Raw genomic sequence first — 19,970 nt, 5'->3', positions numbered from 1 at the left:
CTTGGCCATGGAAAGCCATTTCAAGAAGCTAATGACGAACAGTTCATGCAGATGTTGCTTCCAGAGGACAGATGATTTTTACACGCTACGTGCTTACTCACTCAGCAGTCCCATTCTGTGATCTTGTGTTGCCTGCTACTTTGTGGCTGAGCCGTTGTTGCTCTTAGACGTTTCCACTTCCCAATAACAACATTTAGTTGACCGGGAAGGTCTAGTAGGGCAAACATTTGACGAACTGACTTGTTGGAAAGGTGGCATCCTACAATGGTGCCATGTTGAAAGTCACTGAGCTCTTCAGTAAGGCCATTCTACTGCCAATGTTCGTATACGGAGATTGCATGGCTGTGCGCTTGATTTAATACACCAGTCCGTATAGGTGTGGCTGTAACAGCCAAATCCAGTAATTTAACCTGTCTAGGACTGGGGTTCTGCTAGCCAAATACAAATCAACAGAAATCTCATAAATCAAATCTCTCAAACATACAAGTATTAGGCACCATTTTAAAGATAAAATTCTCGTTAATCCAGCCAGTGTCTGATTTAAAAAATGCTTTACAGCGAAAGCTCCACAAACGATTATGTTAGGTCACCACCAACTCACAGACAAACTCAGCCATTTTTCCAGCCAAAGAGAGTCACAAAAAGCACAAATAGAGCTAAAATTAATCACTAACCTTTGATGATCTTCATCAGATGACACTCATAGGACATGTATGTTTTGTACGGTAAAGTTCATATTTATATCCAAAAATCTTATTTTACATTGGCGTGTTATGTTCAGTAGTTCCAAAACATGCAGTAATAGTGAAGAGAGCCACATGAATTTACGGAAATACTCACTATAAATGTTGATGAAAATACATGTGTTATACATTGAAATATAGATAAACTTCTCCTTAACTTCTTGCGTGTAGCCATGCCGGATCCGGTAGCGTAATCATAGCCTCAAGCTCAATACCATAACGCAACGTTAACTATTCATGAAAATCGCAAATGAAATGAAATTAATATGCTAACTCTCAAGCTTAGCCTTTTGTTAACAACACTGTCATCTCAGATTTTCAAAAATATGCTTCTCAAGCATAGCAAACTAGCATTTGTGTAACAGTACTGATAACTAGCGTAGCATTTAGCATTAGCATCAGCAGGAAACATTTTCACAAAAACCAGCAAAAACATTCAAATAAATCTTTTACCTTTGAAGAACTTCGGATGTTTTCAATGAGGAGACTCTCAGATAGCAATGTTCAGTTTTTCCTGAAAGATTTTTTGTGCAGGAGAAATCGGTCCGTTTGGTGCGTCACGTTTGGCTACCAAAAGAAAACGAAAATTCAGTTATCCAAACGCCAAACTTTTTTCCAAATTAACTCCATAATATCGACTGAAACATGGCTAACGTTGTTTAGAACCAATCCTCAAGGTGTTTTTCACATATCTCTTCAATGATGCACACTTCCAGGAACGATACTTCGCTGTCTGTATCGCATGGTCAATTTTTTGCCACAGAGTTACGCACCAACGTAGACAAAGGACACCGGACGGGCCCCTGGCAAATGTAGTCTCTTATGGCCAATCTTCCAATGATATGCCTACAAATACGTCACAATGCTGCAGACATCTTGGAGGAACGGCAGAGCGCATAAGCTCATTCACAGCATATTCACAGCCATATAAGGAGACAATGGAAAACAGAGCCTCAAAAATCCTGCTCATTTCCTGGTTGAAGTTGCATCTTGGTTTCGCCTGTAAGATCAGTTCTGGGGCACTCAAAGATAATATCTTTGCAGCTTTGAAAACGTCAGTGTTTTCTTTCCAAAGCTGGCAATTATATGCATAGTCGAGCATCTTTTTGTGACAAAATATTGCGCTTAAAACGGGCACGTTTTTTCATCCAATAATGAAATAGCGCCCCCCTAGCTTCAACTGGTTAATGCAACCACTGTGTCAGATTTCAAAAACACTTTACAGAAAAAGCATAATCTGAGTACGGTGCTCAGAGCCCAAAACAGCCAAAAGAAATATCCGCAACATATCCGCATGTTGCGCATGTTTTTATCATAAATGTTCAATAATGTTCAAACCGGAGAATTCCATTGTCTGTAGAAAAGCAATGTAACGAGAGATTACCTCTCATGTGAACGCGCGTGACTGAGAACGAGGCTGCTGCCAGACCCCTTAGTCAAACAGCTCTCATTCGCTCCCACTTCACAGTAGAAGCCTGAAACAACATTCTAAAGATGGTTGACATCTAGTGGAAGCCTTAGGAAGTGCAAAAGAACCCATATCCCACTGTGAATTTGATAGGGGCCGAGTTAAAAAACTACAAACCTCAGATTTTCCACTTCCTGTTTGGATTTCTCAGGTTTTTGCATACCATATGAGTTCTGTTATACTCACAGACATCATTCAAACAGTTTTAGAAACTTCAGAGTGTTTTCTATCCAATACTAATACTAATAATATGCATATATTAGCATCTGGGACTGAGTAGGAGGCAGTTCATTCTGGGCACGCTATTAATCCAAAAGTGAAAACGCTGCCCCCTATCCCAAAGAAGTTAAAGGGGTGTCCGCATACTTTTGTATATATAGTGTACTATCATCAATAGGCACTAAAGCAGTTCGCATCTATGAATGGCCTTCAGAATAAAAAAATGTATTGAATATATATTTTTTTCCTCACCCACAATACCCCATGACAAAATGCTAATTTATTGAAAATGAATGACAGAAATCTCATTTACATAAGTATTCACACCCCTTTGCTATGACACTCCAAATTGACCTCAGGTGCACTGTTTCCACTGTTTCCATTGATCATGTTACGATAACTTGATTTGAGTCCACCTGTAGCCAATTCAATTGTTTGGACATGTTTTAGAAAAAAAACACCTGTCTATATAAAGTCCTACATTTTACAGTGCATGTCAAAGCAGAAACCATACCATCGAAGGAATTGTCAAGGCAAAGCTGTCAAGCTTTGTGCAAAGCTGTCAAGGCAAAGGGTGGCTACATTGAAGAATCTCAAATATAAAATATATTTTGATTTGTTTAAGACTTTTTTGGTTACTACATGATTCCATATGTATGATTTCATAGTTTTGATGTCTTCACTATTATTCTACAATGTAGAAAATAGTCAAAATAAAGAAAAACCCTGGAATGAATAGGTGTGTCCAAACTTTTGACTGGTATTGTATATCATAAAGTTTTACATAAACACACACTTCAATAACTTGTGCCAAAATCACTTCTTTAAGTCACAAAATACATATTCATTAAGTAATTCACCCATGGGATAATTCACTTTGGTTATTTCTGTCAACCAATAAAATGTTCCTTGATGACTCGTAGACTAATTTGCACCATGCACACCAGGTCTTCAACAAGGAAACAAACAGGTAGGTTAAATTAAACAACTATTCTCTACCAAAACTTCAATCGTTATTCAAATAATATATTTCACATTGCTAGAGCTTGTATGTTTAAATGGGCTGCTTTATACACGGTTGAATCATGGTTAACAAGTTACATTGTTTTAATAACAATACATTTGAAATTGTGTTTTTTACATTGGATAAAAGCGAAGAGAAACAGCTACAAAAATTGCATTTGAGGAACAATGGGAAAGTAATTCTGCTTTGAAATATGATAAACGTGTAACCTAATATTTCAGAAAATTTGAACGTTTTGGTACCTACTGGAGAGCTCATCTTTGTCTACATCCATTCAGCATCGTTCACACCCTCTTAAAGAGATAGGTGGGCCTAAAGCTTAAGTGTTGATCTGAGCATTCTGTCCTAACAACAGCAGTCAAGCACCCAAGCTAATGTTGGCTAGCTTGCTAGCTACTTCCAGACACAAATGAGAGAACAGCTCACAGACAGCTGCTTAGGCTGTTTTTATGATATCCAGAGCGTTGGTGACTGCAATTGTGCTGCTGGCAACAATATGTTTTTATGCCAATGTTTACTGACACCGGTCATATCAACGGGTGTTAAGCGTTCGTAAATTTGTCAGATATTCTGCTCTCTGGCACACTCAGACGAGAGTGTTCTGAAATCGAAGTAGACAGCCAGAGAGAATTTACCAGCTACGTCTATTGAAATGGTTACTTGTGTAGTGGAGTCTTTTGTTAAGACATGTAACTGGCTAGCTAGGTAAACAATGAACCATAATCACAACTCATGACGTTACTACCCTGCCTGAATCTGCAGGTACCTAACCAACCAGGTTCAAATGTTAGCTAGCTAACATTAGGCTACAACTAGCAAAGTAAATGGCTCTGAGATACGAATAAGATCATACACATAACATTAGCTAGCTAACAGTACACTTTGAAATGAAAAAACTGTAATATCTGAAAATGTAACTACCTAGACTATCATGGATGGACGCTGCTATGGTTGAAGATGTAATCCAGAGACAGGTGTTCTCTTAGCTATCATACTCTAATTCCACTGATTTCAAAACTCGTCCTCCAGAATGTGGAGAACAACATTGCAGTTTTACTACGAGATATATGCCTATGTCACATTATCTTTTCAGTATTCTTGGTTATACCTTGAAGAGATACAATACTCTTTCTCCAACCAATAATTTGATTCAGTGTCATTGTCTAGAAGTCAGGGACATGCGCTCCATGACACCCACCCAGACTTGAATCCCATTGGAAATCTGTGGAAAGACTTGAAGGTTGCTGTTCACCGCTGCTCCCCATCTATTTCTCATAAAGCCAGTCTGGTCAGAGTGTATTACTTGGTGCAGCGAGCCTTCCATACGGATGGCTAAGATTTTGTCATCCCAGTTTAGAAAAGGAAATTGGGCGATAAGATCCACATTCCAGGGGAACCTTTGGCTTTAAATAGTAATAAAATTGAAGTCTGATAAAGATTTGTGTGGGGGGGGGGGCAGGAATGGGCAAAGTAGACCACCGTCTGGACCCGGTGATTTACCACTTTTTATTGTGAACACTGCAGTTGCAATCTCCTTCCGGTGTAAAATCTTCTTCTAAACCATCATGGGAGTCTATCAATTGAAGGCATATTCAGACCATCGAAGAACAAAAATCAATCAACAAAGGGTCTTGAGGAGATTGAGATGTATAGCGCAGAGTAAAACTGTTTGAATTGATCTCTTTATGTATAACTGTGGTAGCACCAGACAGGGTCCTTATTTGTGGGATTAAACATGAGGCCTCAGATTTACGGATCTAATGTGCAAGGAGTTTATTGGCCTTGTCGCCTTGCTCAAAACACTGTATCGAGCTCGTAAGAGTAATTGTTCAGCTTGTCTGGTAGAGAGCTCATCAAATTCAGATTTGAGTAGCTGGCGTTCTTTATATAGATCAGAGGAAGGATCTGTAACATACTTCTCATTCAATGTAGCTATGGCTTCGCTCAGTTCTCAAAGACCGAGATTTGGTTTTGTTGGCTGTATATTTGGACAAGTAGGTATGCTTTGAGGGACTCCCATATGGAAGAGCAGGACATACTTGGGGTTGAATTAATAAGGAATAAGATTATTTCAGAAGAAATTAAATGGACAAACTCCTTATCTGAGAGTAAAATTGAGTTAAGACACCATTGAGAACACATACGAGCATGCCCTTTAAATGTCTCAGCACCCTCCAACATTTCACAGGGTTGTTAGCCCCTTTGATGTTCAACTAAATATATTATTATTATTTTGGCCACCATGAGCACTCCCGTTATACCACCCTGTCATTAGAGCACAGAGTGGAAAAGCAATGAATACCCAAAAAACCCAGGATAAATTGTCTCAGTAATAATGTACGGTGTAAGACACTTGGGGAAAAAGACAGAATGACAACATCAGAACTGAACAATTCAACCTCCTTCCTCCCCCCGATCCCAGACAATATCTCCCCAATGAGGCACAAGACTAAATAGAACATATTTTCTTTACACAGTATGTCTGTGAGAGTGTGGTGATAAACCCACAGTACAGCCTTTTAAAGTAGTGTTCTTTGTTAGAGAAACAAGCAGCAAATACATGTTTTTTTAAAGTCAATCCCGTGTGCAAACGAAATTAGAAAAGCACCACTTGTAGTTGTATAAAATTATATTCCCAGTATTATAACATGTATTGAGGGGAAAATAAATAAAACATATCAAGGCTCAACCCAAAACCTCTCATTTGAAGTAAGAAGAACATAGTAAAAACGACCCAAAACAATTAATTAAAACATTATAGTCTAGTTGGACGATGTGACAACGTACAGCCAAGACCACAAAACTGTCTGTACAATGTTTAAAGTTTGCTGCGTATAAATGACGTTCAAAACCTTGAACATTGAAGTGAAGAACCCCCAAAAACGTGTAGCATCGGAACATTTACTGGTTTACTCGGTCGAGACAAACGGATGTGGTAAACAAATAACCAAAAATGTTTTGGGGTCAATGAGACAATACGTAAACAAAGGAATTACGTAAACCCTTAATACAATGAAATAAAAATGACAGTGTTAAGGCAAGCACACTAGATGATCAAAACATTAGATCACATCAAATAAGCCTGAGTGGGTTCGCCAACTCTCAAACAGGAATAATACAGTTATAACTAAAAATAGTGGTACCACAGGTGGGCTACTTACTTACTATCCACAGTTAGCAAGCAACAGTTGCTGATCAATGAGCAAGTTTCAGCCTCCAGTATTTATGCTGCAGTAGTTTGTGTCGGGGGGCTAGGGTCAGTTTGTTATATCTGGAGTACTTCTCCTGTCTTATCCGGCGTCCTGTGTGAATTTAAGTATGCTCTCTCTAATTCTCTCTTTCTCTCGGGGGACCTGAGCCCGAGGACCATGCCTCAGGACTACCTGGCATGATGACTCTTGCTGTCCCCAGTCCACCTGGCCGTGCTGCTGCTCCAGTTTCAACTGTTCTGCCTGTGATTATTATTATTTGACCATGCTGGTCATTTATGAACATTTGAACATCTTGGCCATGTTCTGTTATAATCTCCCCTCGGCACAGCCAGAAGTGGACTGGCCACCCCTCATAGCCGGGTTCCTCTCTAGGTTTCTTCCTAGGTTTTGGCCTTTCTAGGGAGTTTTTCCTAGCCACCGTGCTTCTAAATCAAAATCAAATCAAATGTATTTGTCACATACACATGGTTAGCAGATGTTAATGCGAGTGTAGCGAAATGCTTGTGCTTCTAGTTCCAACAATGCAGTAATAACCAACGAGTAATCAACTAACAATTCCAAAACTACTACCTTATATACACAAGTGTAAAGGGATAAAGAATATGTACATAAAGATATATGAATGAGTGATGGTACAGAGCGGCATAGGCAAGATGCAGTAGATGGTATCGAGTACAGTATATACATATGAGATGAGTAATGTAGGGTATGTAAACAAAGTGGCATAGTTTGTAAACAAAGTGGCTAGTGATACATGTATTACATAAAGATGCAGTAGATATAGAGTACAGTATTTACGTATACATATGAGATGAATAATGTAGGGTATGTAAACATTATATTAAGTAGCATTGTTTAAAGTGGCTAGTGATACATTTTACATCAATTCCCATTATTAAAGTGGCTGGAGTTGAGTCAGTGTGTTGGCAGCAGCCACTCAATGTTAGTGGTGGCTGTTTAACAGTCTGATGGCCTTGAGATAGAAGCTGTTTTTCAGTCTCTCGGTCCCAGCTTTGATGCACCTGTACTGACCTCGCATTCTGGATGATAGCGGGGTGAACAGGCAGTGGCTCGGGTGGTTGCTGTCCTTGATGATCTTTATGGCCTTCCTGTGACATCGGGTGGTGTAGGTGTCCTGGAGGGCAGGTAGTTTGCCCCCGGTGATGCGTTGTGCAGACCTCACTACCCTCTGGAGAGCCTTACGGTTGTGGGCGGAGCGGTTGCCGTACCAGGCAGTGATACAGCCCGACAGGATGCTCTCGATTGTGCATCTGTAGAAGTTTGGGAGTGCTTTTGGTGACGAGGCTGAAGAAATTCGGCTTCTGTTGAAGAAGCGCTGCTGCGCCTTCTTCACGATGCTGTCTGTGTGGGTGGACCAATTCAGTTGGTCTGTGATGTGTACGCCGAGGAACTTAAAACTTACTACCCTCTCCACCCAGTTGCACAGGGCCTCGAGCTTGATGACGAGCTTGGAGGGTACTATGGTGTTAAATGCTGAGCTGTAGTCGATGAACAGCATTCTCACATAGGTATTCCTCTTGTCCAGATGGGTTAGGGCAGTGTGCAGTGTGATTGCATTGTCTGTGGACCTATTTGGGCGGTAAGCAAATTGGAGTGGGTCTAGGGTGTCAGGTAGGGTGGAGAAGATATGGTCCTTGACTAGTCTCTCAAAGCACTTCATGATGACGGAAGTGAGTGCTACGGGGCGGTAGTGGTTTAGCTCAGTTACCTTAGCTTTCTTGGGAACAGGAACAATGGTGGCCCTCTTGAAGCATGTGGGAACAGCAGACTGGGATCAGGATTGATTGAATATGTCCCGTAAACACACGAGCCAGCTGGTCTGCGCATGCTCTGAGGGCGCGGCTGGGGATGTCGTATGGGCCTGCAGCCTTGCGAGGGTTAACACGTTTAAATGTTATACTCACCTCGGCTGCAGTGAAGGAGAGTCCGCATGTTTTGGTTGCGGGCCGTGTCAGTGGCACTGTATCGTCCTCAAAGCGGGCAAAAAAGTTATTTAGTCTGCCTGGGAGCAAGACATCCTGGTCCGTGATGGGGATGGTTTTCTTTTTGTAATCCGTGATTGACTGTAGACCCTGCCACATACCTCTTCTACACCTGCATTGCTTGCTGTTTGGGGTTTTAGGCTGGGTTTCTGTACAGCACTTTGAGATATCAGCTGATGTACAAAGGGCTACATAAATACATTTGATTTGACTTCTTGATGTGGAGTTGAATGGGACCCATAGCCTCTTCCGGAGAAGTCAAAGGTGTAGTCTTTTCCATCAGGAGAAAGCCGCAGACGGGCCGGGAATAGCGGTCCCTACTTCACTCCTCAATCGTAGCAACTACCTCCGTTTTCATCTCAACTATCTCCGAGCATAGTAGCTTGATGGCCTCGAGAATGTTAATTTCAGCGCCACCTGGCAAAGCCGCACCCCCGGGTAAAGTGCGAGTATCTGGGCCCTTAGACTCAGGAAAGGGCAGTGGTTAAAATGGGTCTTGTAGGCCGGGTTCCCTCAAAGTCGTGTTTTTTGCCTTATGTGTTTCGTCGACATGCTGACATTTGAAAGCAAAGTAGTCTTGGGTATTACGTAAAAGGATCACCAAACTAATATTTGAAAATAAATATGATTTTGCTCCAAAATTCCCATAAACTTTAAGAATACTGCGGGAGCAAACGGAAAACACGTCAGTTGCACATGGCGCCCCTAGCGGCCCATTTCAATGATTTTTGTGTCCCATGGAGGATTCAAACTTACACCACGAGTGGCGATAGATGTCAGGAACTTGGTGCCATACCACTGTAAGCAAACTTTCCAGAGTAATATTTGCTCGAGAGGCACATAATTATATTATCAGAGCATGAGCATGCCAGTGGTAAGTATTGTTTAGTGAGAAAGTGTTGGGATGAGGTACAAATATATGATTACCCACCCCCAAAATGTATATTTATGAGCAACCGCCCCCCACCACCGTCTCACTTGAATACATTTTTTCTGACAATTTGAAGGAGTTGGGCAAAGGCTGAAATTGGGGTTGAAAGTTACCCTTTAATACAGGTTGAGAAAATCTGTAATGAAGAATGGGAGAAAATTGCCAAATCCAGATGTGCAAAGTTGATACAGACATACCCACTCCAAGCTGTAATTGCCGCCAGGGGTGTGAATACTTATGTAAATGAGTTATAACTGCATTTCATTTTCAATATATTTGCTAAAGTTTCTAAAAACATGTTTTCACTTTGTCATTATGGGGTATTGAGTGTGAATGGTTGTGAAAAAAACCCCATTAATTTAACCATTTTGAATTCAGGCTGTAACTACAAAATGGGGAATAAGTTTATGGGTATGAATACATTCTGAAGGCAAGTCGATAAGATAATTGTTTTCCAGAATCGAGAACGAAGAGAGTATCGCCAATAACAGGTTAGTTGACGAATCTATGGCTGCTTTTATATAGGTAAACTTGTAAAATCAGTAATGATACCAAAAATATTTGGTTATATCACATTATCTGTAGCTAAATTAAAGTAGGTTGCAGAGCACCCTGCCTCTATCCTTATCCTAGCTATTGTAATTTCTTAGTCTGTCAGGATGTTCATTTCAAGCTCATCAACTACAACCCTTTGCAGTGATGATTTCTTTGATTTATTCTTCTCTCACTTTTGTCTCCCATGATCTAGTCAGCTCTCCTCTCCTGTGTCCTGCTCCCAGATATCAACCAATTGCTATTCACCAAGCATTGGCTTAGCTGATTCACTCACCTGTGAGGAGAACCATCCTACTGCAGTTTGAACTAGCCCTAATGTCACTATTAGACATTGAGACCACATGCATTTGCCTGTTGTCTTTTCTTTCTGGGTTGTCTTTTTTAGTTTAATTGTATTTATTTACTAGGCAAGTCAGTTAAGAACAAATTCTTATTTACAATGACGGCCTACACCGGCCAAACCCAGACGATGCTGGGCCAATTTGTGCGCCTTCCTATGGCATTCACAATCACGGCCGGTTGTGACACAGCCTGTCTTACATAGTCTAGTGAATTTTTAAGAGTCAACTACTGATATACATGCTTGGTATTATATTAGAATAGCGGTTTGCGAAAGCAACAGCTACTCTTCCTTGGGTCCTATTGCACGCATAGCCTCCTTATAAATACACACACACAAAATATCTAGGTAAATTAGGGGAGAGGCGTTGTGCTGAAGTGTTGCTTTAGCATTTTCATTTCATGTTCATATGAGATAGAAGGGAGTTCCATGCAATAATGGCTCTATATAAAATACTGTATGCTTTCTTGAATTTGTTCTTGATTTGGGGATTGTGAAAAGACCACTAGTGGCATGTCTGGAGGGGTAAATGTTTGTGTCAGAACTGTGTGTAAGTTGACCATGCAAACAATGCTTGTTAGAGCATATCAAAGACTAAATTCCATAGAGAATTAGGTTGAGGTGACAAATTATATTTACCGTAATTGCTGGACTATTAAGCGCACCTGAATATACACCGCACCCACTGAATGATTAAAAAAATATGTATTTTGTACATATATAAGCCGCAGGTGCCTACCGGTACATTGAAACAAATTAACTTTACACAGCCTTTAAACGAAACACGGCTTGTAACAAAAATTAAACAGTGGCCTACCAAGAAAGTCATTGGTCACTATCTTCCTCCTCCTGTGCACTGAAACCACTGAAGCCATCTCCTTCGGTGTCGGAGTTGAATAGCCTCAGAATTGCTTCATCCAATGTTGGATCGTTTTCATTGTCGCTCTCGTCACTTTCATCCGGAGGCAAATACCCCGCTGAGCTCATGCTGCCCCTTCAACACGCAGCAGTCCAGCCTTTCGAAACCCGTTGATGATAGTGGATTTTTTGACAATGCTCCACGCTGTCAGGACCCACTGGCAGACTTGACCATAAGTTGCTCTTCGCATGCGGCCCGTTTTAGTGAAGGATTTCTCCCCACTTGTCATCCAAGCCTCCCACTGAACAAGGAGAGCCACCTTAAATGCACGATTTACACTGATGTGGAGTGGCTGCAAATACTTTGGACCATCTGCTTTTCTTCCTTCTGAAAGCTGTTGTTGTCTTTTTGCACTGAGTCAGTTTCTCACGCTGCTTTCCAACGTCTTATCATCGACTCATTAAGGCCAAACTCCCGTGCAGCAGCTCTATTTCCTTTTCCAACAGCCAGATTGATCGCCTTCAACTTGAAAGCTGCATCATATGCATTTCTCCGTGTCTTTGCCATGATGAGGGTGACAAAATTACTACCGGAATCAGAATGATGGGAAGTTTGAGCGCGCTCGATTTACGTCACATTATGTGACGGTGCTCAGTTTTTTGGCGGCATGAATCTTGTGAAAGCGGGAAAAATCCATAAATTAGCCGCATCATTGTATAAACCGCGAGGTTCAAAGCGTGGGAATAAAGTAGCGGCTTATAGTCCGGAAATTACGGTACTATTGTAACATGCAGTGATGAATTCTATTGTCCCTGTCAGGAGTACAGGCTTTTGCCGTAGATAGCAGAGTTCTCATCTCTGGACCACATGATCTTAAAATTGCCTTATGTTAAGGCACTTCTCTCACTCTACATCCATGGGCTACACTGGTGACCAGGGTGGGATCATTTTGATACTTCTATGTGGCCTGGAAACAGAAATGCTCCACAAGAGAGGGGGGGGATACTGAAGCATGCATTGATGACAGTTCTACAGTCTCCATTAGAGGCTCAGGCTAAACCCAAAGATCGAGTTTAGGAATCTGCTCTATATACACTGATAGGGTTGCAAATGGTGGGAAACTGTCCGGGAAATTTCCAGATTTTTTTCTGACATTTTCTATGGGAAATGTTCCCAGGGAAGCCTGGGAATTTTGCTTAAATGAGCAGTTAACCTATTGTGGGATACACAAGGCAATTATAGGTATTGTGGCATATTTTGGTTAAACTATCCCAAAATCAATGGAATTGCAACCCTTACTTTCAGAGTGCATTCTTCCATCACATGTGCAGTGCACTCTTTCATCACATGTACAACTGATTCTCAAAATCTTGCAAACTAATGAGATGCTATTGAGCCCACACTTCAACACAGTCTGAGCCAAGGACTACATGCTTTCTGGTAAGTTTTGAATTACAATACTGGGTGGGGCGAATATATTTTATATGACATACATGATTTTTTGTTAACTGGTTAATGGTAGCCTACAGCAAAGTGTGTTGAAATCATTTCTAACTTGTTAACAATTTCTGCTAGTTCGTTTTTGCTACCATATAGGTTTTAGCTTGCTTGAGCCTGCTAACTGAGGAATGTTAATTTGTTTGTTTCCATACATGTTTAATTTTAAAACATTTATCTTACAAAAGGAGTCGTTTAACCTAACCGCTTAACTTATTTGGGGTAGGGGGCAGTATTTGGAAATTTGGATGAATGAGGTGCCCAAAGTAAACTGCCTGCTACTCAGGCCCAGAAGCTAGGATATGCATATAATTAGTAGTATTGGATAGAAAACACTAAAAAGTTTCCAAAACTGTTAAAAATAATGTCGGAGTATAACAGAACTGATATAGCAGGAGAAAACACTTTCTTTTTTGGAGGTGACACCATTTAAAATACCTGTCTATGGGGAAATCAATGGAAAACTTCCCAGATTGCAGTTCCTATGGCTTCCAATAGTCTTTAGAAAGAGTTTAAGGCTTTTTTCTTTTTTTTAAAATTAGCTAGAATTTGAATTTCTTTCAAAGTGGCTCCCATTTTGGTTGTAGTGTTGTGGCGCGCGTGGATGAGGGCGCGCACTTCGTTATTTATCTCCGGTAATGAACATACTATTCTCCGTCTTAAATGTTATCTTTTATTTACATATTAGGGTACCTGAGGATTGATTACAAATGTTTATTGGTAACCTTTGGGATTCATTTGTATGCATTTTGAACATGGATTACTGAGTCAAGCTCGCCAACTACACTTACTTTTTTGGGATAAAAAGGACTTTATCGGGAAAAAAACAACCATTTGTGATGTAGCTGGGACCCTTTGGATTTCACACAGAGGAAGATCTTCAAAGATAAGTGATTTATTTTATTGCTATTTCTGACTTTCATGACGCCTCTGCTTGCTTGGAAAATGTTTTTAATGCTTTTGTATGCGGGGCGCTGTCCTCAGTTAATCGTATGGTATGCTTTCGCCGTAAAGACTTTTTGAAATCTGACAAAGCTGCTGGATTAACAGAGACATTTTTTATTTTTTTAAATTTTTAACTGATGTATAAAACTTGTATTTTCATGAATGTTTAATATTACGAATTTTGAATTTCGCACTCTGCAATTTCACCGGATGTTGGCCAGATGGGACTCTAGCGTCCCACCTAAGAGATTAACTATTTATCTGTACATGGAATTGTATTTGTTGAGGTAGAGGGACTTTGGTCGAGGTGAAAATGATGAATCAGATACCTTATCGATGGCAACAGCTCATGGTCCTCCTGGAATCAGAAGGTTTTTTGACTCAATGGAGGAACGTAGTCAGAGAAATGCTGATGAATGTCTTGCTCGAGCTGTGTATGCAACTGGTTAACCTCTGATGCTCACAGGAAATGTGTATTGGAAGAGATTTCTGAATGTTTTTCGCCCAGCATACACCCCTCCAAACAGACATGCTTTATCTACTCATTTATGGATGCAGAGTTCAGAGTTCAAGTGACGGTCAAGAAAATCAAAGAAAGCAGACTGTATTGCAATCATCTCTGATGGATGGTCGAATGTTCGTGGGCAAGGAATAATTAACTACATCATCTCCACCCCTCAACCAGTATTCTACAAGAGCACATACACAAGGGACAACAGACACACTGGTCTCTACATTGCAGATGAGCTGAAGGCAGTCATCAATGACCTTGGACCACATAAAGTATTTGCACTGGTGACAGATAATGCTGCGAACATGATGGCTGCATGGTCTAAAGTGGAGGAGTCCTAACCTCACATCACACCCATTGGCTGTGCTGCTCATGCATTGAATCTGCTCCTCAAGGACATCATGGCACTGAAAACAATGGATACACTACAAGAAAGCCAATGAAATGGTTAGGTATGAGAAGGGTCATCAAGTTATAGCAGCAATGTACCTCACCAAGCAAAGTGAGAAGAATAAGAGAACCAAATTGAAGCTGCCCAGCAACACCCAATGGGGTGGCGTTGTCATCATGTTTGACAGTCTCCTGGAGGGGAAGGAGTCTCTCCAAGAAATGGCCATATCACAGTCTGCCGATATGGACAGCCCCATCAAGAGGATCCTCCTGGATGATGTATTTTGGAAAAGAGTGGTAAGCAGCCTGAAACCTATAGCAGTAGCCATTGCACGGATTGAGGGAGACAATGCCATCCTATCTGATGTTCAGAGTCTGCTTGCAGATGTAGGCGATGAAATACATACTGCTCTGCCCACTTCACTGTTGCTCCAAGCAGGGGTAAACTGGAGTTCTGAAAGACATCAAAAAGCGTGAAAACCTCTGCCTGAAGCCCATACACGCCGCAGCGTACATGTTGGACCCCAGGTATGCTGGCAAGAGCATCCTGTCTGGGGCAGAGATCAACAAGCCCTATGGTGTTATCACTACTGTGTCTCGCCACCTTGGTCTGGATGAGGGCAAGGTTCTTGGCAGTCTGGCGAAGTACACTTCCAAGCAAGGGCTTTGGGATGGAGATGCAATGTGGCAGCCGTGCCAACATATCACAGCCACCTGGTGGAAGGGACTTTGTGGATCTGAGGCTCTTTCCCCTCAATCATCCTCCAAATCCCACCAACATCAGCCGCCTCAGAGCGCAACTGGTCCTTGTTTGGGAACACACACACCAAAGCACGCAACAGACTGACCAATACATGGGTTGAAAAATTGATGGCCAGCCGGGCATATTTGAGGCTTTTTGATCCTGACAACGAGCCACCCTCAAAAAGGTTGGAAAGTGACAGTAAAGATGATGCCTCAGAGTCTGTTGTTTAAGAGGTGGACATTGAGGAGGTCCAGGGAGAAGACATGGAAGCCTGAGAGGAAGACAACCAAAGCTTTCATTTCTAGAGTATCATTTAGATACTAGAGTATCAGTATTTAGAGTATGTTGAAAATATTTTGGGGAGATGCGATAAATCATTGGGGATCATTCAATAATGTGAAGAGTCAACTCTTCGGGAAGAGTCAACTCATTTAATTAAAGTTCCATTCATAACTAAATTGTTTTTTAAAAATTATTTATATTGGAAGGATTTAATCATTTGCAATTACACTAGCATTCAAAAGTTTGGGGTCACTTCGAAATTCCCTTGTTTTTTAAAGAAAAGCACATTTTTTGACCATTAAAATAACATCAAATTGATCAGAAATACAGTGTAGCCATTGTTAATGTTGTAAATGACTACTGTAGCTGGAAACGGCTGATTTTTTTTGTGGAACATCTACATAGGCATACAGAGACGGGAGGCCTCGGTGCACAACTGAGCAAGAGGACAAGTACATTAGAGTGTCTAGTTTGAGAAACAGATGCCTCACAAGTCCTCAACTGGCAGCTTCTTTAAATAGTACCCGCAAAACAACAGTGCCAACATCAACAGTGAAGAGGCGACTCCGGGATGCTGGCCTTCTAGGCAGAGTTCCTCTGTCCAGTGTCTATTCTTTTGCCCATCTTAATCTTTTCTTTTTATTGGCCAGTCTGAGACATGGCTTTTTCTTTGCAACTCTGCCTAGGCCAGCATCCCGGAGTCGCCTCTTCCTTGTTGACGTTGAGACTGGTGTTTTGCGGTTACTATTTAATGAAGCTGCCAGTTGAGGACTTGTGAGGCGTCGGTTTCTCAAACTCGACACTAATGTACTTGGCCTTTTGCTCAGTAGTGCACCGGGGCCTCCCACTCCTCTTTCTATTCTGGTTAGGGCCAGTTTGCGCTGTTCTGTGAAGGGAGTAGTACACAGCATTGTACGCGGTCTTCAGCTTCTTGGCAATTTCCCTCATGGAATAGCCTTAATTTCTCAGAACAAGAATAGACTGACGAGTTTCAGAAGAAACTGCTTTGTTTCTGGCCATGTTGAGCCTGTAAACGAACCCACAAATGCTGATGCTCTAGATACTTAACGAGTCTAAAGACGGCCAGTTGTATTGCTACTTTAAACAGCACAACACGTTTTCAGCTGTGCTAACATAATAGCAAAAGGGTTTTCTAATGATCAATTAGAAATGTCCTTGTTTCTGAAAGAAAAGCAGTTTATTTTGTCCATTTCAAATTGATCAGAAATACAGTGTGGACATTGTTAATGTTGTAAATTACTAATGTAGCTGGAAATGGCTGATTTTTAATGATATATCTACATAGGCATACTGAGGCCCATTATCAGCAACCATTACCCCTGTGTTCCAATGGAACGTTGTGTTAGCTAATCCAAGTTTATAATTGTAAAAGGCTTAGTGACCCCAAACTTTTGAACGGTAGTGTATATCTACTTATGACATGTTTTGTGTTTCTATCCACATATGATATGGTAAATATATCCAATGCAAAAACACATCTACATTTAAATGGAATTAATATTAATTTCCGTTAATTCCCACCTCTGAATATTTCCCAAAATGTGTAACCCTATGCACTGAACAAAGATATAAAATGCAACATGTAAAGTCTTGGTCCCATGTTTCATGAGCTGAACTCAAAAATCCCTGAAATGTTCCATACGCACAAAAAGCTTATTTCTCTCAAATATTGAGTCACTGTTAGTGATCATTTCTCCTCTGCCAAAATAATCCATTCACCTGACAGGTGTGGCATATCAAGAAGCTGATTAAACTGCATGAACATTACACAGGTGCACCTTGTGCTGGGGACAATAAAAAGCTACTTTAAAATGTGCAGTTTTGTCACACAACACATCACCACAGATGTCTCAAATTTTGAGGGAGAGTGCATGCAGACTGCAGTAATGTCTACCAGAGCAGTTGCCTGAGAATTTAATATTAATTTGGCTGTACATCTAACCAGCCAAACAACCCAGCCCAGGACCTCCATATCCGGCTTCTTCACCTGCAGGGGGGCTACAAGGCCTAACCATGGCTGCACCCCTGCCCAGTCATGTGACATCCATAGATTAGGGCCTTATGAATTTATTTCAATTGACAGATTTTTGAAATTGTTGCATGTTGCGTTTATATTTTTGTTCAGTGTACACAGATTGGTAGGTTACACTATACTTAGATACTTAAAATACTGCCTGATACATGTTTGCTATGTCTCCGTTCTCAATAAATGGTGAAACACTAAATGTGATGTGTTCTTTGTTCGAAGGTATATGCATAAAATGGGCACATTATGGAAAACATGTCTCACACTCATAGTTAGTAGCAGAATAGAACTTGCCACCGTCAACTTTTACAAGGTTAGTTACAAAGTTAGGCTAATCATTTAAACCACCTACATATATTCACACTCACTGAACATTTAGTATTTGAAACGCAAACATTAATTCCCCCAACTGATTTTACTATAATCCTGCTGACAATTTATCCTTCTCCATGCTTTATATTCCAACGCATCCAACATCATGCATGCCCACCATGATATTGGGCAACTGCTTACATTTGAAAACTCATTTGGTTTAGAAATCAAACAGCACAAAACCCAAACGGTTACAGATCGTCATCACTATCCAGGATTGGGATTTAGGGAAAAAAACAATGATATTAAAATCAGGTAAATTATTACTGTGCCACACTCCTCTGAAACCACAGTACAATACAGCATAAGTGTGTGTGAGTTGTGTTAAATCCAGACGCTCCATCTGAACATTAACACGCATGGCTTGCGATACGGTTTTGATAGTATCAGCGACAAAATAAACGTTAAAATCGACACATATTTTATAGGGTTAGTGTTCCCACATGGCCCCATCTCCAAGTTACAGAACTTTACAGAAGACAGACCGAAGACCAAGGGACCACCTGTGTTAATTACCTTGCTATCTAGCATGCTCCAGAAACTTCGTCACTGAAAAATAATATCGGCTGCAACTGTGATAAAGCCAGATGAAACAATGTCCAAGCACAGGAAGTTGGTGGTACCTTTATTGGGGAGGACCGGCTCGGGGAATTGACTGGATAGGAATATTGGAATCAAATACATCAAACACATGGTTTCCATGTGTTGATGCGCCGTTCCAGCAGCCTCCACTGGTGACAGTAAGTGTATTTTTTTTTTCATTTGTACAATTATTTTTGATATGATAAGAAAGTAAAGGGCTTTATGTTTCTAAAATCATATTGCAATTGAGAATAGATACACGTTTAGATGGACTACTTGGCTGTTTACCTCTGAAAATAACAAGGTCCTTGGACCTTTTTAATAAGGAGTAACGGTAGGCTCTTTAAGAGTACATCTTGGGCTACTAGCTAATGTTAGTTACCTAACTGCCTTTACTTAAGGAGCTTGCTACTTGCTGGCTACGCTTACTACCCTGTTATTGACGATGACATAACATAAACACAGCACGAACAATTTCACAGCCAAGAACACGCTTAGTGAAGATAGCTACAACTTCAACAGTAGTCCCTGCATGACAGAATACATGTTTTTTCCCACATCTTTGTTGTGCTACTAGTCGCTAACTTAGCTAGCCATTTAGCTAGCTAACCAGCTACAGTAGAGTTTGCAAAAATATATATCTTAAATTTGTAAACAAATATTACACTCTTACCTTAGTTACCTTTTTCAGATGACAAAAACGACAACCAGCAACCCGAGAATTTAGTAAAAATAACACCATGAACCGAAGCCCTTTGCAGAAATGTCAGTCGAGTCGAGCCAGGGCCAAAATTGAGACAGCCAGAGACCAGGCAGAGGTCTGTTGCTGAGAGGCAGGAGTCAGAAATAAGGTTTTAGCATATCCCAAATACCATGCCTTGCATTTAAATAGTCCACATTTAGCTTTTAAGGATTATGTGTTGAGAAATGTTGAAATAAGTCTAGGTTCAGGTTAGCTATTCCTTTGAAAATCAAGATTAATGCGCTCCCACGTACAAGTGCCACTGCTCGATTTCTATCGAGCTTGTTGGGAATAGAAATATGGGAGAGATAAATCGCGCATGCGCCACAGCTGGAGCCTGGAAAAAAGGTGTCCCACCATGCAACACAATGTAAATTGTGCGCAAGCAAGGTTTAGAGAAAGGGTCTGTGCTATCTGAGATCCTTGGGACGTCCATATGCCATTGAAGTTTAAATGTAGTTATTTAGCAGGAGACATGTTGAAACATTCTTGTATCTTCGAAA

At 40.8% G+C, this 19,970-nt stretch overlaps 1 protein-coding gene across 1 annotated transcript in view; it reads right to left on the bottom strand.

The window, feature by feature from the left end:
- LOC115109996 (methyl-CpG-binding domain protein 5) overlaps positions 1-19,743 on the bottom strand; it is a 63,159-nt gene extending 43,416 nt beyond the window's left edge. The window contains exon 1 of the mRNA XM_029635298.2: positions 19,399-19,743. The gene's annotated coding sequence lies outside the window, so the exon portion shown is untranslated. The remainder of the gene's footprint in view (positions 1-19,398) is intronic.
- Between the last annotated feature and the right edge of the window lie 227 nt (positions 19,744-19,970).

Source organism: Oncorhynchus nerka, linkage group LG3 (genome assembly GCF_034236695.1).
Source record: "Oncorhynchus nerka isolate Pitt River linkage group LG3, Oner_Uvic_2.0, whole genome shotgun sequence".
In the NCBI taxonomy this organism is placed as follows: Eukaryota; Metazoa; Chordata; class Actinopteri; order Salmoniformes; family Salmonidae; genus Oncorhynchus; species Oncorhynchus nerka.
Note: the sequence above shows the minus strand (reverse complement) of the source record. Positions and strands in the feature narration are given on the sequence as shown.